Source organism: Chinchilla lanigera, unplaced genomic scaffold (assembly GCF_000276665.1).
Source record: "Chinchilla lanigera isolate Chin_1 unplaced genomic scaffold, ChiLan1.0 scaffold00073, whole genome shotgun sequence".
In the NCBI taxonomy this organism is placed as follows: Eukaryota; Metazoa; Chordata; class Mammalia; order Rodentia; family Chinchillidae; genus Chinchilla; species Chinchilla lanigera.
Window position 1 is genome coordinate 2610973 of NW_004955474.1, and position 20357 is coordinate 2631329.

Genomic DNA, 20357 nt, shown 5'->3' on the forward strand with positions numbered 1-20357 from the left:
GGACCAGTTGCTGAAGCAGCGGACAACTCTCACCCTCGTCACCCTCTTCCTCAGAGGCCTCTAAGAGGGGCGATGGCCCCTGTCCCTGCTCCCAAGACGCCGCAGCAGCTGAGGGCCCCTGCTCAGTTCGGGGGGACCCCATCACCAGTCTGCTGCCTTCGTGCTGGCAGCCCAGCCTCGGTGCCAGCGGCTCTCGCCCCTGGTGTGACACCACTGAGCGCTGCACACCTCTGCCTCTCAGCTGTGTCACAGCCCAGCCCTGGCAGTGCCCTGCTGTGGCGCTCACAGCCAGACCTCATCGCCCCGGCAGGGGCTGAAGCTCTTCAGCCACGCCACACCTCCTGGGGCTCCTCTGCTGAACCCCGCAGGGCTCTGGGATCCTCTGCAGCCCTCTGGCTGCCAGTCATGTGCAGGGCTAAGAGCCCCCGGAGGTGCCAGCTCTTTCCTAGAGCAACTGGCTCAGCCCACCCAAGACCAAGTTCACCAGGGGGCAGCAGGGGGAGGCAGTTCTGCAACCCATGCTGCAGGTGGGCGGGCAGCATGGAGGCGGGGCACTGGGACTGGCCAAAGCATGAGGAGCACCACTGACCCAGAGAGTGGAGGCTGCAGGCCCTGGTCCTGGGTCTTGCTGGCCTATCTGGGGCCTTTCTGAGCAGTGGCAGAGGGCTGGGGTCATCTGGAGCCCACAGGGCAAAGTCATCTGGACAGGTCTACGCCGAAGCCTTCTGCAGCCAGCACACCATCACCGGGCATGGCCCCGCGGTGCGGGCATAGCGACAGCCCCACCTGAGTGGGGAAGCAGCTGCCGGATTGACAGCTGCCTCCATTCCCACGGGAACCACTGGGCTGAGGTCAGGGCTGCCGCTGCTTTCTAGCCGTTTCCAGGTTGGGCAGCAGTGTCTCGCGTGGCCCTTGGGGATTGGGGGTTTGGGAGCTAACAGCAGGGGGCCCCAGACCAGCTCCCATCTCTGGCCTTTTGGGCATAGTCTGCTGTCCCAGGGAAATGCTAGAGCTGGTCATGGCAGTCACCTCAGGGCATCAAGGAGGAGCTGGCCCCCGGCAGTGAGCTCGCACGCTCTCCTCTTCAAAGGGGAAAGGAGAACGCCGGGCCCCATTCCCCCTCCTCACTTTCAGGTCTCATCTTTTGAAAATCTTTGAATGCACAAAAATAATCTATTCTTAAGTAATAAGCTGTTTCCTTTTAGGGAGTAGGTGCTGGACAGCGGGGGGCAAGGCCTGCCCACCTAGTTCTCCGTGAAAGCCGTGGGTCACTTGTGGACAGAGAAAGCAAAAGGCCTCCCTAATTAGGAAAGTAGCTCGTCCAACTGGTCTGGACTGGGCCTCAGTCACCAGGACCCTTGTGGTGAGGGATGGATGAGGCGACTTCTAGAGCATCTTTGTCCTCCAGAGTCTGAGAATCCCAGAAGTTCACTCAGAACCAACAGGAAACTCCCTCTCTCTTGACCTCCAGTTCTGGAGGTTGGTTCCTTTCCTATGTTATTTCCTTCCATGTTCTCCTCGTCGGCTCACAAGTCCCTGGCAGATGGATTGCATGGGCACAATCGGGAGTGTGAGAAAAGGTTGGAGAATTCTTCTACACATCACTCAAAAGCACCAGCCGTGTGGCGTCTTCTCCCTCGGAGCTCATTCCTAAATGGAACATCTGTTTCCGCGCATGAAGTGAGGTTAAAAGCCACCTTCGGGCCAGTGGCAAAGACAAAGCTCTTCTGCCCTGCTTAGCGGTCACCGTTGGTCTCCGTATATCACTCTTTAAAGACCCAGCGCAGCTGGGAGCTCCGGCTCATGCCAGGCTCAAGTGTTTAATGAGTGGAAGAATCAAGCAGAAAGAGAAACAAAAGAGCTATCACAAGCTACAAATTAAGGGATCAACAAAACCCCTGCTGGTTTAAAAATCCCATTCACGCTTGCCAAGACACTAATTAATATAATAAGAAACACAAAAGTCTTGCCTAAACTTAGCTGAGCAGGCTGCCCACGGCTTGCTGCCCACTCCCCAAGGAAGCAGCCACTCCGAATGCAGCCAATTGTCTCCTTGGGAGGCTAAGGGAGGGAGGGGAGATCGCTCTGGCAGTGAGTCCAACAGCAAACTGTGCCCCCTTTGAAAACGGAATTCCTGGCCTGTTTCTGATGCCAAGCACATACAGTGTCAAGTAAATTGGCCCTCCTACAAAACATGCCGCAAACGGACAAGAGCCCTACGATTTACACTCACAAAACCAGCAGGAAAAGTCCGTATAATTAATCTTGTGGTGGTAAGCAGCTTTGGGACAACTCCTCCTTCCCAACTTCACTACCTTTTGGGACCTAGACCAGGGCTCATCACATGGCAGGACTCAATCCGAAACCATCACCAGCGCTGTTCATGTTGGAGATCTGATGCTTAAACTCAGAGGCCAGACATCTCCTTTGGCTGAATTCAATCCAAAAATATGTGTTATGCCCACCACAGTTCCAGGCACAATAAAAAGTATTTTTTAAAGTCTCCCTTGACCTACTTAAAATCTCGTCCAGGAGAAAAAGTGCACAGACGTGAAAAGTTAACCAGAGGAATAAGAACTGTTACCCTAATTGGGTAACAGAATTCTAATTGTCTAACAGAATGAGAAATAACAGAAACGGATTTTTGTTGTTTGTTAGCATCACTGTAGGCATAAACTATTTTTATAGGTCTTCAGCTGTGACGATTTAGATCGGAATGTTCTCCTACATTCTCACATACTCAGTGGTGAGGCTTTTGGAAATTACTGGATCTTGGGGCCACTACACTTACCGCTGTTTTCATCCGTTGATGAGTTCCTGGTGGAATGTGCTGTTGGGAGCCGCCAGTAGGAAGAGGCAGGTCCCAGAAAGTATGACCTGGAAGGGTATGTTCTTGTCCCCAGCTCCTCCCTTTGCTCTGCTTCCTGGTTGCCATGGTTGAGCCACCTTCTGCCCTTCCTGCCTTGGAACTTTTCCCGCCTTGCAGCCAGCCAACCATGGACCAAACCCACTGAACCGTGAGCTGAATAAGCCTCTCCTCTTATAAATTGCAGGTGTGAAGCATTTTGTACCAGTGACAGGTAAGTGACCAATGCAACCATTTTTTTAAAAATCCTTTTAATTGACATAATATTTATAATTACTTATGGGATACAGTATTACAATTCAATGCATGTGTAAATATACAGTGGTCAAATTGGGGTAACAGCATTTTCATTTCCTCAAATATTATCATTTCCACATGTGGAGAAGCTTCAAATTCCTGTTCTGTTGTTATTTTGAAAAGTATCATTAGCTGTTGCAGATCATAGTTACTTAACTGTGCTACAAAACATTAGAACTAATCCTCCACCAAGGTATTTGGTCCCAGGGGCTGGGGATTTAGCTCAGCGGCACAGCGCCTGCCTGGCAAGTGCAAGGTGGTGAGTTTGATTCCCAGTACAGGAAAAAAACCAAGGTATTTGGTCCCCCTTACTACTCTCCATAGTGACTTCTAGTCTTCAATGTGATCAACTTTTTAAACTCCACAAATGAGTGAAAACACGTGGGGTTTATCTTTTTGCCCCTCGGTTACTTTATTTAACATAATGTCCCGCAGTTCTACCCACACTGCTGCAAATGACAGAACTTTGTCCTTTTAATGGCTGCATAATAGTCCAGCATGGAGTTACACCATATCTTTAATCATGATATCTCTGTTATTGCTTCTTGATAAATAGGGACAAAATTCCATTTATTAAGCATATTCTATGTACCTGACCCTGTATACAATGGGGGGGCACTTATGTGCATTATTTCATTTCGCTCTCAGAACTTTGCTTCAATTAGCTTTTAGAATTCCTAGTTTTCCAGAGAAGTTGTCCAAGATAACCCATTAGTAAACAACAGAGTTAGAATGCCAGATGTCCGATTTCAAGGACTGTACTCTTTCTGTGACCTTTTGCTACCTCCTGCTTCAAAAACCCATAATGTGTGTTGGCAGCCCTTCTCAGGGTGATCGAGGCTGCTGTGACTTGGATGTGGCTTGTCCCTCTGAATTCGTGCAGGACTCTAAACCCCAAAGTCATGCGCTAACACTATTAAGAGGGAGGAAACCCAAGTACCTACAGAGTCTATAGGTAAAGACTTCGGAAAGTGATCCAGAACAGATAAGGTAATTAGGGTGGTGCTGCATGGCTGGATCCCGGCATCTTATAAAGGAGAGGGAGGGAGACCACACATAAACACACCTCGAGCCGGGCGTGGTGGCGCACGCCTGTAATCCCAGCACTCGGGAGGCTGAGGCAGGAGGATCACTGCAAGTTCGAGACCAGCCTAGGCTACAAAGTGAGCTTAAGGCCAGCCTGAACTGCATAGTGAGACCCTGTCTCAAAAAAGACAATAAAAAATAAAATAAAATAAACACACCTTGAATCTCATGCCATCATCAGATGAGGTCCCTAGACCTTCACCTTCCGGAGCCAAAATAACGTTCTTTTCTTTATAAAGTAGGATATTTTGTTACTGCAACAAAAAATGGACTAATACAGAGATTTTTTAGGAGCTGTAGTTTGGCTACTAAAATTCTGGAATTACTAGAACATTGTGGGAATGTTATAAGAATAAAAATGGTCTGAGAATTTGAAATCCGGTTATTCAGGAAAACTTCCACTCTTTGTTCACAGGACATGGGTAGAGAATGAGAGGTTACTTAGGACAGGAAGGAAAATTTCTAGACGGGGGAGATGTGAACTTTGCCTGGAGGAATCAGAAATTAAATGATTCAGGCCCTACACTCAAAGAGGAGGACTGACTCAATGGACATTTACACCAAATAAAGACATTTAGAGTTCAACTGACCAGGGCCAGGGATATAGCTCAGTGGTATAGTGCCTAGCTGGCAAGTGCAAGGTCCTGAGTTTGATTCCCAGTACCAAAAAAAAAAATTCAACTGACTTTTTACTTCTGAAACATGGATTCTGCACTGCTGTCATGTCTTGGCTACTTTTCTGTCATTGCTGAGACAAAATACCTGACGCCCAAAATGAAGGAAGGAAAGGTTTATTTACCTCACAGTCTGTGGCAGTTTCAGTCCATACTTGGCTGGCTCCAAGGCAGAGTGGCACATGGCAGAGGGCAACCATTCATGATAGTGGTACACAGCAAAAGCAGCAAGAGCAAAAGGGAGGAGCAGTGGCAAGCAGTCCCTTTCCCTTCCGTATGCAAACTATCCACCCCAGGGCAGGTGTAGCACTCACACCCAATCAATCAAAACTCTAAAAGCCCTCCCCATGACTGCAGGAGGATTTGGGGGACACCCAGACACAAACCATAGCATGTAACTAGGCATATCTGGCCTCTTGTGAGGTTCTTAACAATGGATATGACTCACGTTGAACACAACCTTCATTTTCCCACAAAGTAAAACCAGAGTTCTCGTAACTCTACCAGTGACACTGTTAGATTCATGAAAATCTTTTCAATAGCAAAGACAGAATTTATAATTTTGTTATATGTCATTTTAAAGAACAAAGATAAAGCACACAGTTGTAAATAAAAATCAGCAGTAAAAAATATGTAAAGTATGAAGGCAAGGCACCCTTCCTTCGATTCTCCTCACCCAGAATCCAACCATTCATTCATTACTCAACAAATACTTGTTGAATGACTGCCATGCACCAGGCAATATCGTAGCTGGGCTCCTGGACAATCCATGCACAAGACAGACAAAGCTTTGTATCCTTATGGTTCATATTCATATCATAATCTATGTGGCAGGTAAGAAAGTGCTGAGAGCTTTGGGAAAATGGAGCAAAGCCAGGCAACTGGGGTTGGCAGTGCAAGCTGGGTGTGGTACAGTTTTTAAAAGGGAGCCCAAGATAGACCTCAGCAAGAAGTGACGTCTTCTATGTAAATCCAAATACATACTTATTCATCATTATTTTTAAAAAAAAAACCTATGATGCTACTCTGATACTATTTTTTTCAGTTCAAACAACTACTTTGAAGATATCCATATGCAATATAATAACTATTGTTAATTTCCTATTATCTTGTTTTGAAATTCTGTACCTTTTTATTGGGTTTTTTTCCTCTCTTTAAAATAAAATTTTAAAAAATAGAGTACAGTCATAATTCTATGCCTTTATACATAGATCTGCTTTACTCTTAGCCACTGCATGGTGTCCCACTGTATTTGCATAGCATTGTAGCTTGTCTGGAAGGTTTTTTCATTTGTTTCAAATTTCTCTGTTACAAACAATGCTGCATTGAACGTTTCTCTGTGTTCCTTCGTGTATTATCAGGAGTGCTAATTCAATCACAGGATCCAGCCTTAGAGGGAGAACTGCTATACCAAAGGATGGGACATTCAATGTTTAACAGACACGGCTCCGTGCTTCTTAAAGAGACGCCAGTCTGTACTCTCATCAGCTGAGTTTAATAGCATGTGCCTTTTCTGGGCTGGGAATATAGCTCAGTGGCGTAAGCGTTTGCCTGGCAAGCCTGAGGTCATGAGTTCGATTCCCAGTACCAAAAAAAAAAAGTGTGCCTTTTCTTCTTACACCTGCAGCAGAACAAGGGTTACCATTCCTTTAAACTTCACCAATGAGTTTGGTTTTTAAGCACAAAAACTCTTGCAAAATATTAGCAATACCCTGATCACTTTGTCATATATTTATTGTTAATTGATTCAAAATTGCAAAAGCAAATGCCATCAAAACGTATTTCATTTCATTTACAAGCAATCTAGTTATAGATCTACCAAATGCTTAATTTTATCATTATCTTCTGCAGAATGTTCTTACCAGTAAACTGCCCAGCTTCCCTCAAAGCTACTAAGCCAAGAGGCAGAATATCTGGGAAATAAGAGAGCTTTATTTCCGGAACCAGCTACTCTTCTTGTAGCTGACTCGAAGTCCAAAGCAACTGAATTACAAATGTGATCTTTCCACATTCATACCCTGGGCAAACAGTTTCCAAGGGCGTGAACAAAGCAAGTCACTAATTAGCACGGCTAACTGCAGGTCTCTTCCTCGGATGTGATATCTTAGCGCCCTTACCCCTGGTTTTCTACAATATTAATGGCTAGGCAAACCGCAAGAAAGACATGACTCAGGCTCCACCAGCCTTCCTGATGGCCTCTCATGCAGGGTGGTTTTCTGAATAGTTGTGCATCCTCCGTCATTTACACAGACCCAAGCAGCTAGCAACTGGGGTGAGATCAGCAGCCACAGAGGGCTGAGTTTGGGCCTGAATGTTAATTAATGGTAAAGGAAAAGTCATTACAAAGTTAAGTAAATCCTCCCAGCAGTGCTCATCTAAGCCTTCTGACTTTTCAAACTCCTAGAAACTTAATTTTCTCTTGGCCTATAAAACCATAAGCATGCTATTTTAACTGAAGACTTTTGGTTAATTCTCATGGCCCTTGTAACATTTTATCAAAGACCTTGCCAGTTTTTCAAGAAACTGAGTTATGACCCAGAAAAGAAAATAAGCCGACAGGTGTGGTAGTGCAAGCCTGTAATCCCAGCATTTGGGAGACTGAAGCAAGAGGAATGCCTTGAGTTTGAGGCCAGCCTGGGCTGCATAAGCAAGTTCAAGACCAGTCTCAAGAAAGAAAAGAAAAGAAAGAAAAGGAAAAGAAAAGAAAAGAAAAGAAAGGCAGGGGAGGGGAGGGGAGGGGAGGGAAGGGAAGGGAAGGAAAGGAAAGGAAAGGAAAGGAAAGGAAAGGAAAGGAAAGGAAAGGGAAGGGAAGGGAAGGGAAGGGAAGGGAAGGGAAGGGAAGGGAAGGGAAGGGAAGGGAAGGGAAGGGAAGGGAAGGGAAGGAAAAAAAGAAAAGAGAAGTAGAATTTCTTAAAAATACAAAGTATAATCAGGAGCTCAAATCTAGCAGTGTTCAGACCTAGGGAGGGAGAGCTTCAACCCAAGTAGGGAGACATGGGTGCTGTAATATTTGGGACTACTCATAAGGCTTATTCAAAAAGAACTATGTGATTGTCAAAGAAGCCCCAGTCAGATTCAAGGCTATTAGGAAGAGATACAGCATTTTCTCAATTTTGATTTCTTTTTGGCCTTCCCCAGGTTTTCTTTCATTCCTGACACTTACGTTACAAACAAGAAAACCTAAATAAAGAAAGAATGAAGGCAGTAAATTCTTGAGCTGGTCACACACTAATCCAGCTATTTTTTTTTTTATTGACAATAGAAAAGTGAACATAAGATGATTATAGCCAGACTTCCCCCTTCCGCTAGATGAAGGATGGTTGTTTTAGATGCTTACAGAGCTGCTTAACACTCCACTTAAATGAAACAGAATTGCTAAATCAAAAACTAAATCAATATGGAAACAAATTAGCGATAAATCTTACATTCAAAGAGCTTTCCCCCCAATGGGAACTGATCCTCCTCTTTGAGACATTTTTTCCTGATGCAATTACCCCAGTGTCTTCTTCTGAGAAAATCCTTCCAAGGACCCAAGGGAAAGAAAAGAGAGCAGAATAATTAGAATAAAGTCCCAGCTAAAACAGGATAATAAGCTCACCACCCAGTTCAACACTCACTGCCTTAGGTTATTTTGAGGCAAATCCCAGATACGGTTTGTGTTTTAGTATATAGTTTTACAATAGAAGGACTCTCACCAAACAAAAATGATAGTACAATTATGACACCTATAAATTTGAAAATAAAATTTTTGAGACAGGGTCTGTCTGTGTAGTTCAGGCTGGCTTTGAACTCATTTTATGGTCCGGGTTAGCCTCAAACTCCCACCAATCCTCCCGCCTCAGCCTCACAAAAATAAATCTTAATGCAAATACCCAATCCATGTTCAAGTTATTCCAACTGCCTCATAATTTTTGATAGTTCTGTTCCTTTCAGAAGCCAACCGGAATCCACACATTGCATTGGTTTATAGGTCTCTTCCATTTCTTGAAACCTATTGATTTTTTTTTTTTGAATTGGAATCTCTCCAATTCTTTTTGCTTTATATTTGTCATTGAAGAAATTTGAAGTAAAGATGAGGTCAGAGATGTAGCCAGGGGCTGGATTTTGGAGGCTCTCTAAGCTTAACAACAATGGGTTTTACATGCAAAAGAAAGCCATTAGGAAAATAAAATATTATGATCCCAATTTTTCCAAGTCTCCTTCTTATACTGGCTACTGGGTGGATGGTGAACATAATGGAGAGAGTGGAACAGGCATAGGCAGTCCTGTCTCTGGCATATAAACAAGACGGGAAATGGGGGAGGGACATTCCCCGGGGGAGGGAGACTCCTAACATAGTGACGTCACCATCACCGTACACAGCCAGTCAGAAGAGTGCTACTCCGGATCAACCAGAAACATGCGGTTTTTCTTTTTTAATTTTTTTACTACATGTGCATAAGGATCACATTCCTGCGTGCAGTCAGTGCCTAGACACATCTTCATTCCTTTTTCTCATCCCTCCCCCTCCTTCCCCCACCTCCATCTCTTGATCCTCTCCCCATTAAAAAGGATCCATCTCTGTACTTCCTCTTGTCTGTTTTTATCTTGCTCTTTATTTATAATTTGGGTTTCCCATACAGAAGAAACCATGCAGTATTTAAACTGTGTGTCTGATTTATTTCACTTAACATGATGGTCTCAAGGTACATCCATTTTCCTACAAATGACTCTGAGTTTCTCCTTCTTTATGACAGAGTAGTACTCCACTGTGGGTAAAAATCACATTTTCAGCCAACACAAAAGCTGTCTTCAAGATTTAGCTGTTAGAGTTACTCCGCTGTGATTATGGGTTTTCAATCCCTCACTTGAACCTGGGGCTGTTCATGGAACCAACTGCGAGATGCGCCTTTCGGTCATCACTTGCATGAGCGGGCAGCCAGGGATCGGACACTAACTTGGGTTATCTGTGCGCATGCAGCAGGAAGCCAAGCGAGTCTGATAAGATGGTTCATACAGCATGATGCCAAGTGAGTATCGGATAGGATGACTTTCTCAACGCCTTCTTTACATAAAAAAGAGAACCCTAGAACAGTGTAAACAAAAGAGCTCTTCCCCTCGACCTTGGGGGGCTGTGAGCCTTCTCCCCAGCGGCTGCCCCTCTGCCCAGCGGACTTCTCCTCTGCCTTCAATGAATGAGCGCCCTCGCTGCCTCCCGTGTGTCTTGGCCCCTTTTTAGAACAGACACCAAGAACCCGGAAAGAATCCCACGGACCTCATCCGGTTAGTCAGCCCCGCCCTGAATCCTGTAGCCGTCGGTCTTGACTCCACACGGAGATCTTTCTGTTCTCAGAACAATCCATCTCCACACTGGACAGAGACCGCTCTGCAAAAGGCCGCATTCAGGTCCTGAGTGAGGACGAGCTGGGCGCCTGCCCTCCAGGGTCCCCTCCCGCCAGACCACGCCGGCCTGGCCGGGCTGGCTCCAAGGCCGCTGTGAGCACAGCCTGCTCTGAGTCCTCGGCTGGCAGCAGTCAAAGAAAGGCGCTGCTAGTTGTCAGAGCCAAGAGCCAGGTCCCAGGTTTGTTCCAGCTTCCACTTCAAAATAAAGTGAACAATCCTAGTCCTGCACAGCGCTGTGAACAGAGCTCAGAGATTAAGTAAAATAGACCTTCTAGGGGAGTTAATGTAGACCTTCTGGGTTTGCACAAAAAGTGTCAGAAAAGGACCTTTAAAAACCCAAGATAATTAATCACAAATTGTTTTATTCTCCTGCTTAAAAAGATCGTGTTTTCAAATGGCCTCTAGAAGGTACAATAATTTGTATAATTCCAAACCCACTGGCAACATTGCACTACGTGGGAAACACGGGAGCTGCTCCCTGTAAAATCAGGAGCAAGGCACATGCGCCCATGCTGTTCAATGCAGTCCTCCAACTTGACCAGAGCAACCGGGCAAGAGAAAGAAACAAAACGGACGTGAATGGGAGAGAAAGAAGTCAAATTATCCATGTTGCAAATGGCATGATCCTACACCTAGAAGACTCCAAAATGATCGGAGAACTCTTAGAACCAATAAATAAATTCTGCCAAGGAGCAGGATATGAAATCATCACACAAAGATTAATAGCATTCCCCTACACCAATAATGAACTCACTGAGAAAGAAGTCAGAAAAACAAGACCATTCATGATAGCTTAAAAAAAAAATCAAGCTGGGAATATGGTTTAGTGGTTCAAGTGCCTGCCTGGCAAGCACAAAGTCCTGAGTTCAATTCCCGGTACTCCCCCCAAAAAAATGTGTCAGTGGGGCCAGGGATATAGCTCAGCAGTATAGCACACACCTGGCAAGAGCAAGGTCCTGAGTTCTATTTCTGGCACCGAAAAACAAAAAACAAAAAAATCAATACCTAACTACAGACATGAAAGACCTCTCAAATGAAAATTCAAGAACTCTGAAAAAAGAGCTCAAAGAGGACATCAGAAAATGGAATATCCACTCATTTTGTCATTTCTTAACTTTCCTTCTGCTACAAATTTCAAATTTTATTCCACTGTGAAGAAAACATGGTTTGCATGATTTTAATAGTTTTAAATGTATTAACATGTGTTTTAATAAATAGCCTAATACGGTGAGGTGTGATGGAAATATGATGAATATTTAAATATTTTTCCAAATGTATTACAGTAAAAGACAAGTTAACTTTTTTTTTTTTTTTTTTGGTTTTTCTCCGGTACCAGGAACCAAACTCACGACCTTGCACTTGCCAGGCAGGCGCTTTTGCCACTGAGCTAAATCCCCAGCCCCAAGACAAGTTAACATTAATTCCCCTCAGAATGCTCACCTCATTTTAAGCACATTTACTTCATTCTTCTTGCCACTTTTTGAAACAGTTCTGGAACTCCTTCTTCCTTGGTGTCTTTAGTTGCATGGTCATGGTTGCCTCTATGTCCTGAATTGGCTCAAAACTTTTGACCTTAGGGAAGAGATGCAAATCACACAGTTTCGAATCTAGTGAGTAAGATAGATGAGGACACCTAGTCATATTTTCACAAGCCTGCATTTCCATCAGATGGCACTCAGCAGCAGCATTCACTGCATTTTTGATCACACTTCATAAAGATATGCTTGAGCCAGGTATGGTGGCTCATGCCTGTAATCTCAGCACTTGGGAGGCTGAGGCAGGAGGATCGTTGTGAGTTCGAGACCAGCCTGGGCTACAAAATGAGCTCAAGACCAGCCTGAACTGCATAGCAAAACCCTGTGTCAAAAAAGACCATCCGCCGCAAAATAATAATAAAGATATGCTTGAGAGGATTTCCAGAACAGCTTCAGAAAGTGTCAAGAGGGATGGGATGAGGGTGTGCAAAGTGAGGGGAAAGATTCTGAGGGGGATTAATGGCAATGTCTTCATTGTAACACAGTTTTTAAAATTTAAACACACACCATATTGTTTGATCAGCCTTTGTACCTAGAAAATTTCCAATGTATACTTGAGAAGAACATGTATAAGAATACATATTCTGCTGTTATTGGGTAGAGTATTCTGTAGACATCTGTTTGGTCCAGTTGATTTATAGCATTGTTCGAATCTTCTATTTCATTGATCTTAATTGATCTTATGCCTTCTTGTTGTATACATTCTTTTTTTTTTTTTTTTTGGTTTTTTGGTTTTTTGGTTTTTCTCCGGTACCGGGAACCGAACTCATGACCTTGCGCTTGCCAGGCAAGCTTTTTGCCTCTGAGCTAAATCCCTAGCCCCTGTTGTATACATTCTTGAAAGTAGATTACTGAAGTCTCCAAATATGACTGTAGAATTGCCTAATTGTCCCTTCAATTTTTGGTTTCATGTGTCTTAGATCTCTCCCTCCCTCTCTCTCTTTCTCTCTGTCTGTGTTTTTCTCTTTCTATCTCTCTGTTTCCCTCATGGTTTATTTTTCTTGTGGTCTCTTTTTACTTTTTACTTATTTTCTTAGTGCTTGGCTGAAAATTACAATTAACATCGTAATTTATAAAAAATTGAGTTTAAATTAATAATAACTTTCATTTCAGTCAAGTGCAAAACTTTGTTTCCACCTGGTTTGATTCTTTCCCCTGTACTATTCAGTTCTACAGCTTCTACTTCCTGTTATGTCTAGCTTTTTATCAATAATCTCCACTTCATGGGATATCCTGTATAAGCATATTTCGGTACAGCTGTTAGTTGTTTCTCCTGTTATTTGCTCTGGGACTGCCGGGGCTAACTCTGTAGACCCTGTACTGTTTGTCATGTGTGCCCTTTGAACTTCATGTGCGGCTGGCGGAGTCACAGCTAACAATGGAACCAAGGTTTTTGGTAAATGCCTTAAACGGGTGAGTCTCTGGCCTCTGTGGGGTCTCTGAGTGCACCCTGAGTGGGCCCTCGGTGCCCTAGCAGGCAGTGCACAACTCTGCCTTTGCCCTCACCTTCTGCTTGTTCTGAGGTTCTAGGACAGCCCAAGGGGACGGATGAGTGCCCCCTCGCGTCTGTCCTAGTCACTGTACCCACTGCCCTATGTGTTCGGGTCCAGGGACTAGGTCAGAGCTTCCAGAGCCCTCACTTCCGGGCTTCTCCTTTTAAGTTTTAGCCAGCTCTTCTGTGCCTGGCTGTGGTACCCCACAATTCCTGGAGCTTATTTCCAGCCATCACTCTAGCAACAGGCTTCTCACCGTGAGTTCCAACGTGGAGTTGCAGTTGGAATCTCCGGGGCTCTCAAACAGGCAGATGATGATGCCTCTCTTCCGGGAGCTCTTGAAGCACCCTGCCCCCTCCTGCCCATCCCCGGAGCCTGCTGACTGCAAGGTTGTTGGTTTTCCAGGCTACCAGGAGTGGGAAGTAGAAAGTGGAACGTGTAGAGTTCAGGTGCCACAGAGCCTGCTGTTATTTCCGGTTTTTAGTAGCTTTCTTCTTGAATGAAAGCCTCTCAGATCCTTGCAAGCCTTTGATTAATTCACAGTTCTGGAAGCACTGATTCTGAGCAGGGCTCCTCAGTCTTCTTGCTGTTTCTATGGAGGAATGAAATCTGCACTAAGGACTGAGGGCTCGCCTTTTAATCAACAATTATTGAGCACATCTCAAGGACAAGGGGAAAAGGTCACACAGCTTCATCTAAAAACCTACTACTGCTGGGGATTTAGCTCAGTGGCACAGCGCCTGCCTGGCAAGCACAAGGTCATGAGTTCAATTCCCAGTACCAGAAAAAAGAAAGCCAAAAAACAAAATAAAAACCTACTGCTGCTACATACACTGGCTGATGAAGGGGGGCAGGATAAGGGATACATTTATAAACTATTACTGTTTGGATTAACAGATTCAGAGAAATTTCTTTTTAAAAAAATTAACAATTTCACAAGCATGAGCTTCTGTTTTGAACAGTCATAATTCCTGTCTGTGTGCCTTCCTGTGAGAGAGACGCTTCCAACATTGAATGGCACAAAATAAACTTTTTCATTCCAAAAGTTGCAAAGAGGGGAATACAAAAGATTGCAACCAAAATCCAGCAAGGTACACATTAAGTCCTGAAGTTCTGTGTTCAATATCTGAAGCAATCTGTGGCAAGTTATGAGAGCCAAAGGGCTTGTGTGGCTCAACCCCTATGGCACTTTCGGTGATTGTAGCTCCCACAGCTTCTCTCTTAGGCCCACTTTGCTCCCTTCCTGCAACTTTCCTTAGGTGGTCCGTGTTCCCGGCCTCTCCAAACTTCTGGGTTCTCCACTGCACCTTCAGCTTCAACCTCCCAGCTTCACACACTGCCCTCTCAGGGGCATACTGCCCGGCCTCCCAGGACTTCTGAAATATTAAAGGAAGCCTTGTTAACCCACATCTCCTGCATTCTGCATGCACCTAAAACTGGTGCCACATGGATGATGCCAAGGTCTGCTGCCACCTGGAGCAGTAGCCAGGCCTCCCTCTCTCTTGGCTGAAAGGGTCAAATGCCTGGATTGCTGAGCACTCTGAAACCCATTCTAAGGAATGCATTTTCTATGCCACTGCCATTCTGGAGCATAGTGTGGCCATCATCCTTCTAGATCATGGCACTCTGTGCCTTTCTCCTCAAAGCAAAGTCTTTCCCTTTGGCAGTTTTGAGGCTGCAAAAGGTGGAGACTTGCTGCTTCTTGTGATGCCCTCAGGCCATCTTTTTGATTCTCCTGTTCCTTCTCAGCAATTGAGATCTCCTCAGCCTTATCTTTGCAGTCCACAGCTTTCTGGAGCCTCCTTTCTGACCAAACTCACAATATTTTAAATCATCCTGCTGGGCTCTTTGCTCTTGATTCTGAACATAGATCTGACTAAAGGTCCCCCAACAATAGCCATGCTACCACCTTAACATTGGACTGCCTTGAATTTTCTTTTGCCAGTTTAATCAGTCCACTGCCCTTAATCTCAGTCTCAGTCAATGTCCCTGGACACAAGCAAAATGCAAACTTTCTGCCAAGCTACAACACACATCATTTGGAGTCCAGCAATCAATGCAGTCCTTTTTCCTAGCAGAAATCTTTTGAACCTGGTCTTTACTGGCAGGATTTCTATCAGCCTTCCGGTCTTCTGAGTTCTGACCAGAACCTCCCACACAGAACAGCCTAAGGCATTCCAGCTCTACTTTTTCAGAAGACATCTCAGGGACTTTCCAAACTCTTCCCACAAGCCATTTCCAAAGGCTCTTGAACCACATGGTCAGGTATAGTCACAGTAACAACCCTGCTCCTGGTACCAAATTCTGTCTTGGTTACTTTTCTCTCATTGCTGAGATAAAATACCCAACACTCAAAATTAAGCAAGGGAAGGTTTATTTAGCTCACAGTTTGTGGAGGTTTCTGTAATCAGCTGACTCCAAGGCAGGGTGGCATGGTGAGGAGCCATAGTTCAAGGTGGCAGAAGACAGCAAAGTAACAAGAGCAAAAAAAAATGCGGGGCAGAACAAGGCTCTTTCTCCCTTATATTGTAATGAAATAGGCCAGGCATAGAAAGACAAGTACCACATGATCTTACTCACATGTAGAATCTAAAAATTATGACCAGTGCAGTGGCATGAACTCAGCTACTCAGGAGGCTGAGGCAAGAAAATCATTTGAGACTAAGAGACCAGCTTGGACAACACAGCAAGACCCTGCCAAAGAAATGATAAATGATTGAAGGAATGGATGGGTTTAACCTGATTTACACATCACACAATGTGTACAGATATAAAAACACCACACAGTATACCATTAGTATGTAGGATATGTATATTTTTATGTATCAGTTAAAGAAAACGCTTGCTGAGAAATCCAGGCCTAGGTACGTGGAAGATAAGATGTAATACTTAGCGTAGAGAACACAGATCTCATGGAATGTTTTTCTGAAAAGAGATGAAAGTCAGAACACCACATCATATCAGAGTCACATCTGCATTACTATATTCAATGTACCAGCTACACATCGTCAAACCTAACACTGGTCTCAGAGCACCCTGAGACTGTCACCACACATCAGTGCGGAGGCTTCCAGTGAGATGAATGGGCAGTGGGCTTGCTGTTCTTCTAATTATTATGTTTTTGGAGGAAAGTTTGGGGAAGAAAGGTCCTTCTGATGAGAGTTAAGTAATTTTAATGAAGAAAGCTGTCCCAGCCACTGCCTGCACCCTCAAGACCAGCTCAACACAGATTTCCTGGGAGTGCTGTCCAGACAGCGCAGGAGCATTTGGGCTTGGTCTGCTCCAGATGCCCTGCCCCTTGCTGTGCAGATGGGCGTGGGTGCTGCATCTTCCCCCGAGGGTGCTGGACTGCAGGTCATGGCAGGGAACAATAAGCAGGGGCAGCCACCACCTGACAGGCCCAACATAAACTGGGAATGTGGCGCTGGTCTGGTGCTTACATTCCCATTGTCAGAGACTTAGGGTTTCTCCTTCCATTTTACTTTAAAATTAGGCACATGCATTTGGGAGGCTGAGGCAGGAGAATCACCACTGGCTTGAAGCCAGCCTGGGCTACATAGAGAGACCCTATCTCAGAAAACAAAACATAAGAACAAAACTTAGGCACAGCACAGAGAGTTAAATGCCTTTTCACAAGTGACAAAATGAATGAAACTGTGACCCAAGAGTCAGTGGTCAGTCCTCCACATCGATCTCACTCCCTCTCTGAAGTGGTCAGTACAGTTTCCATTGAGAAACAACATCCATGCTTGCCCTAGGGTCAGGCAAATACTGTATTCCTCAAGTAGAAGGAAAAACAGAAGTCTTACGTAAAACCCTACAGGAAAGATTGCTGTTTTACAATTTCCCTTTAATCTAGTGTCAAACACTAACCTTTGTTTTTTCAGAAGGGGTCTCCCTAAGTAGTTCACTATGGACTCACTTCTCTATAGACCAGGCTGGCCTCCAACTCATGGAAATCCCCCTGCCTCAGCCTCCCAAATGGTGGGATCACAGGCCTCAAAGCTCACTTTTTAAAAATTAACTTTATTGGTACATTTTTTACATATACAATGATCACATACATCACAGGGAATTTGTACCCTCTCAGGTTAATAATATCTCTTAGTTATTGTGGGCTGATCAAGTCCATAATCTCCTGTATGAGTGTACAGCGAAGGCTAAATAAAAACAGGCTAATGGCATGATTTCAGGGCTCCAGGAGGATCAGAGCCCTCTCATAAAATTCAAGATTCTCTCAGGGCTAAGACCAAGACCTTCTCTGGGTCACCCATATTTATTTGGTTATCAGAAGAAGGGAGGGGAGTACTCAACAAGGGTGGAATTACTCAAGGACTTCTCTAAATAGGGTATTAAGTTAATCCACCCAGAAGTGAGATGCCTGAGGCTACAGTCTTTATCCAGTTGAGATCTGATCCCGGTGTCCTTGGCTGAGATGTTGTCTTATTCTTTGAGGCTTTCTGGCTTCATCCACCACTACAGGTTTTAGTAGGGATTAGTAACTCACAGAGGTTCACTTACTATGTGTCCAGCATTTCCAGATAAGGAGCCTAGGCCTTGGGCAGATTCACAAGTGAACATGAAAAGCCAATTGATTAATTTAAGTCCTGTTCAGGTCTGCTTTGTAGTAGTCTCCATCAGTACCTTATACTTTATTTTTTGGTGTTTTTGAGACAGGGTCTCACTATGCAGTTCAGGTTGGCCTTGAGCTCACTTTGTAGCCCAGGCTGGTCTTGAACTCGCAGTGATCCTCTTGCCTCAGCCTCTCAAGTGCTGGGATTACAGGTGTGTGCCACCACGCCTAGCTATGTACCTTATAATATATATCTTAATTCTTTTTTTTCTCGTTCTTGTCCCTTCCTTTCAATCCGTCTTCCCCTCTTCCTTTACAACACCTTGCTTGTATTGTTTTCCTTCCACTGTTTTTTGGTTTTTTATATCTCTATTCCCTCCCTTCCTCATTTCCCTTCCCATTTGAACTTTTTCTTCCTATTGCCCAGTATCCATCCCCCACCTTGCTCCTTACTTACCCTTTGGGTTTCTCACACAAAAGAAACAATGCATTATTTAAACAAACATGCCTGATTTATTTCACTTAAAGTCATATTCTCAAGGTGCATCCATTTACCAAAAAACGTCTGGTTCATTCTTTATGGCAGAGTAAGAACTCCATTGTATATAAGACCCACGTCTTCATTATCCATCCATCCATCCAGTGATGGGAATTTGGGCTGCTTCCAAGATTTGGCTATTACAAACTATAGTGCTATAAACATGAGTGTGCGTATATCCGTGTGGTGTGATGCTTTTCATTCTTTTGTGGAGATATCAAGAAAGTAAATAGCTGGATCCAATGGGACCTCCAGTCCTAGTTTTTTGAGGACTCTCCATACTGATTTCCACCAGTGGTGGTACCAGTCCATACTCCCACCAACAGTGCAGTGGGGTTCCTTTTTCCTCACATCCCTGCCAGCATTTGTTATTGGTTGATTTCTTGATGACAGCCATTCTTTCTGGGGCAAGATGGAACCTCAGTGTTGTTTTAATTTGCATTTCTCAAAAGACCAGCAATGCTGAACATTTTTCCATATACTTATTTGCTGTCTCTACTTCATCATCTGAGAAGTGTCTATTCGTCTCAGATGCCCATTTTTGGATTGGTCTTTAAGTTTGGGAGGGTGGTCTGCCTTTTTTTAGTTCTTTATATATACTAGATATTAGTCCTTTGAGGAGCAGCTAACAAAAATCTTTTCCAATCCTGCAGGTTGCCTCTTCACGCTGCTGGTTTCTCTTGGCATGCAGAAGCCCTTGAATATGCTGTGATCCCAGGCGTTGGTTCTCTGTAACAGTTTCTGTGCGCGTGGTTCTTGTCTGTAGCCCGCCCTCCCCTCTCCTAGAGTTCTGCCGCTTTTAGAGGCTGGAGCGCCTCTTTCCCACTGCGGCACCATCACCTTGTGCCCGGCAGAGGGCGCTGCAGGCGCCTGACATCCTTCCCTGGAGCTCTTCCAGTCGTCGGGCTCCATGGGTCCAGGCTGGGTTGGGGTCAGGTTTTTTGGTGCCAACTAATTGGTCTTGTTTTCCCCTGTTGAATACTAGGACCTGGTGGGCCTTGAGCCACCTGAGAAGCATCTCATTTTTATCACCTGTTTAAGTAGATAATTAAATGTAAAACATAAAAATATAGAGCATAATGGGGTGAGGAGGTGTCCCCAACCTCCTGCTCACCGGCCCTGGGGAGACCAGGTTGCAGGTGATCCCCAGGAGGAGGTGGGCTCTGCCCTCTTCTGCCTCTGGCAGCGCTCCTGAGCGGTGTCCGGGGTCGGGGAGTGGCACACGCAGGTGCTGACCAAGGGAATCCTTGGCTTGACTGTCTTTTGTGGTGGTAGGCAGTGTCAAGATAATAATAAGTAGAGACATCCCGGGGTGCTTTTACAAAAGGCAGTTAGCGTGAAATTGGTGTTTTTAGAAATGTTTATTTTTTTAATGTTTCCTTTGTGTGTGTGTGTGAGAGAGAGAAGGTCTCACTGTGTAGCCCAGGCTGGCCTCGAACTCACAGCAATCCTCCTGTCTCAGCCTCTTGGGTGCTTGGATTACAGGCGTGGGCCACCTGGTTTAGAAATATTTATTTAAAATAATAAATCAAGGCCAGCCTGGGCTACATAGTGAGCTCGAGGCCAGCCTGGACAACATAGAGAGACCCTGTCTCAAACAGACAAAACAAAGCAATAGAGGCAACCTACTTTCTGAGCCCCTTTCTGTCACTCTCAGACAGAAGCTTTCTTACACAAAAGAGTTCCCTCAATAAATTCTACCTACGCTTAACCTGTGTTAGAAAACAACAGCATATAATAAATCAAAAAATGGGAAAAAGGAGACGAGGCATAGCTCAACAGTAGAGCACTTGCCTAACACGCACAAGGCCCTGTCTGGTTCGATCCCCAGCAAAAAGGAAAAAGAAAAAAGAAGGAGAGGGAGAGGGAGGGGGAGAGAGAGGGAAGGGGGGAAGAAGAGGAGAGGGAGGAGG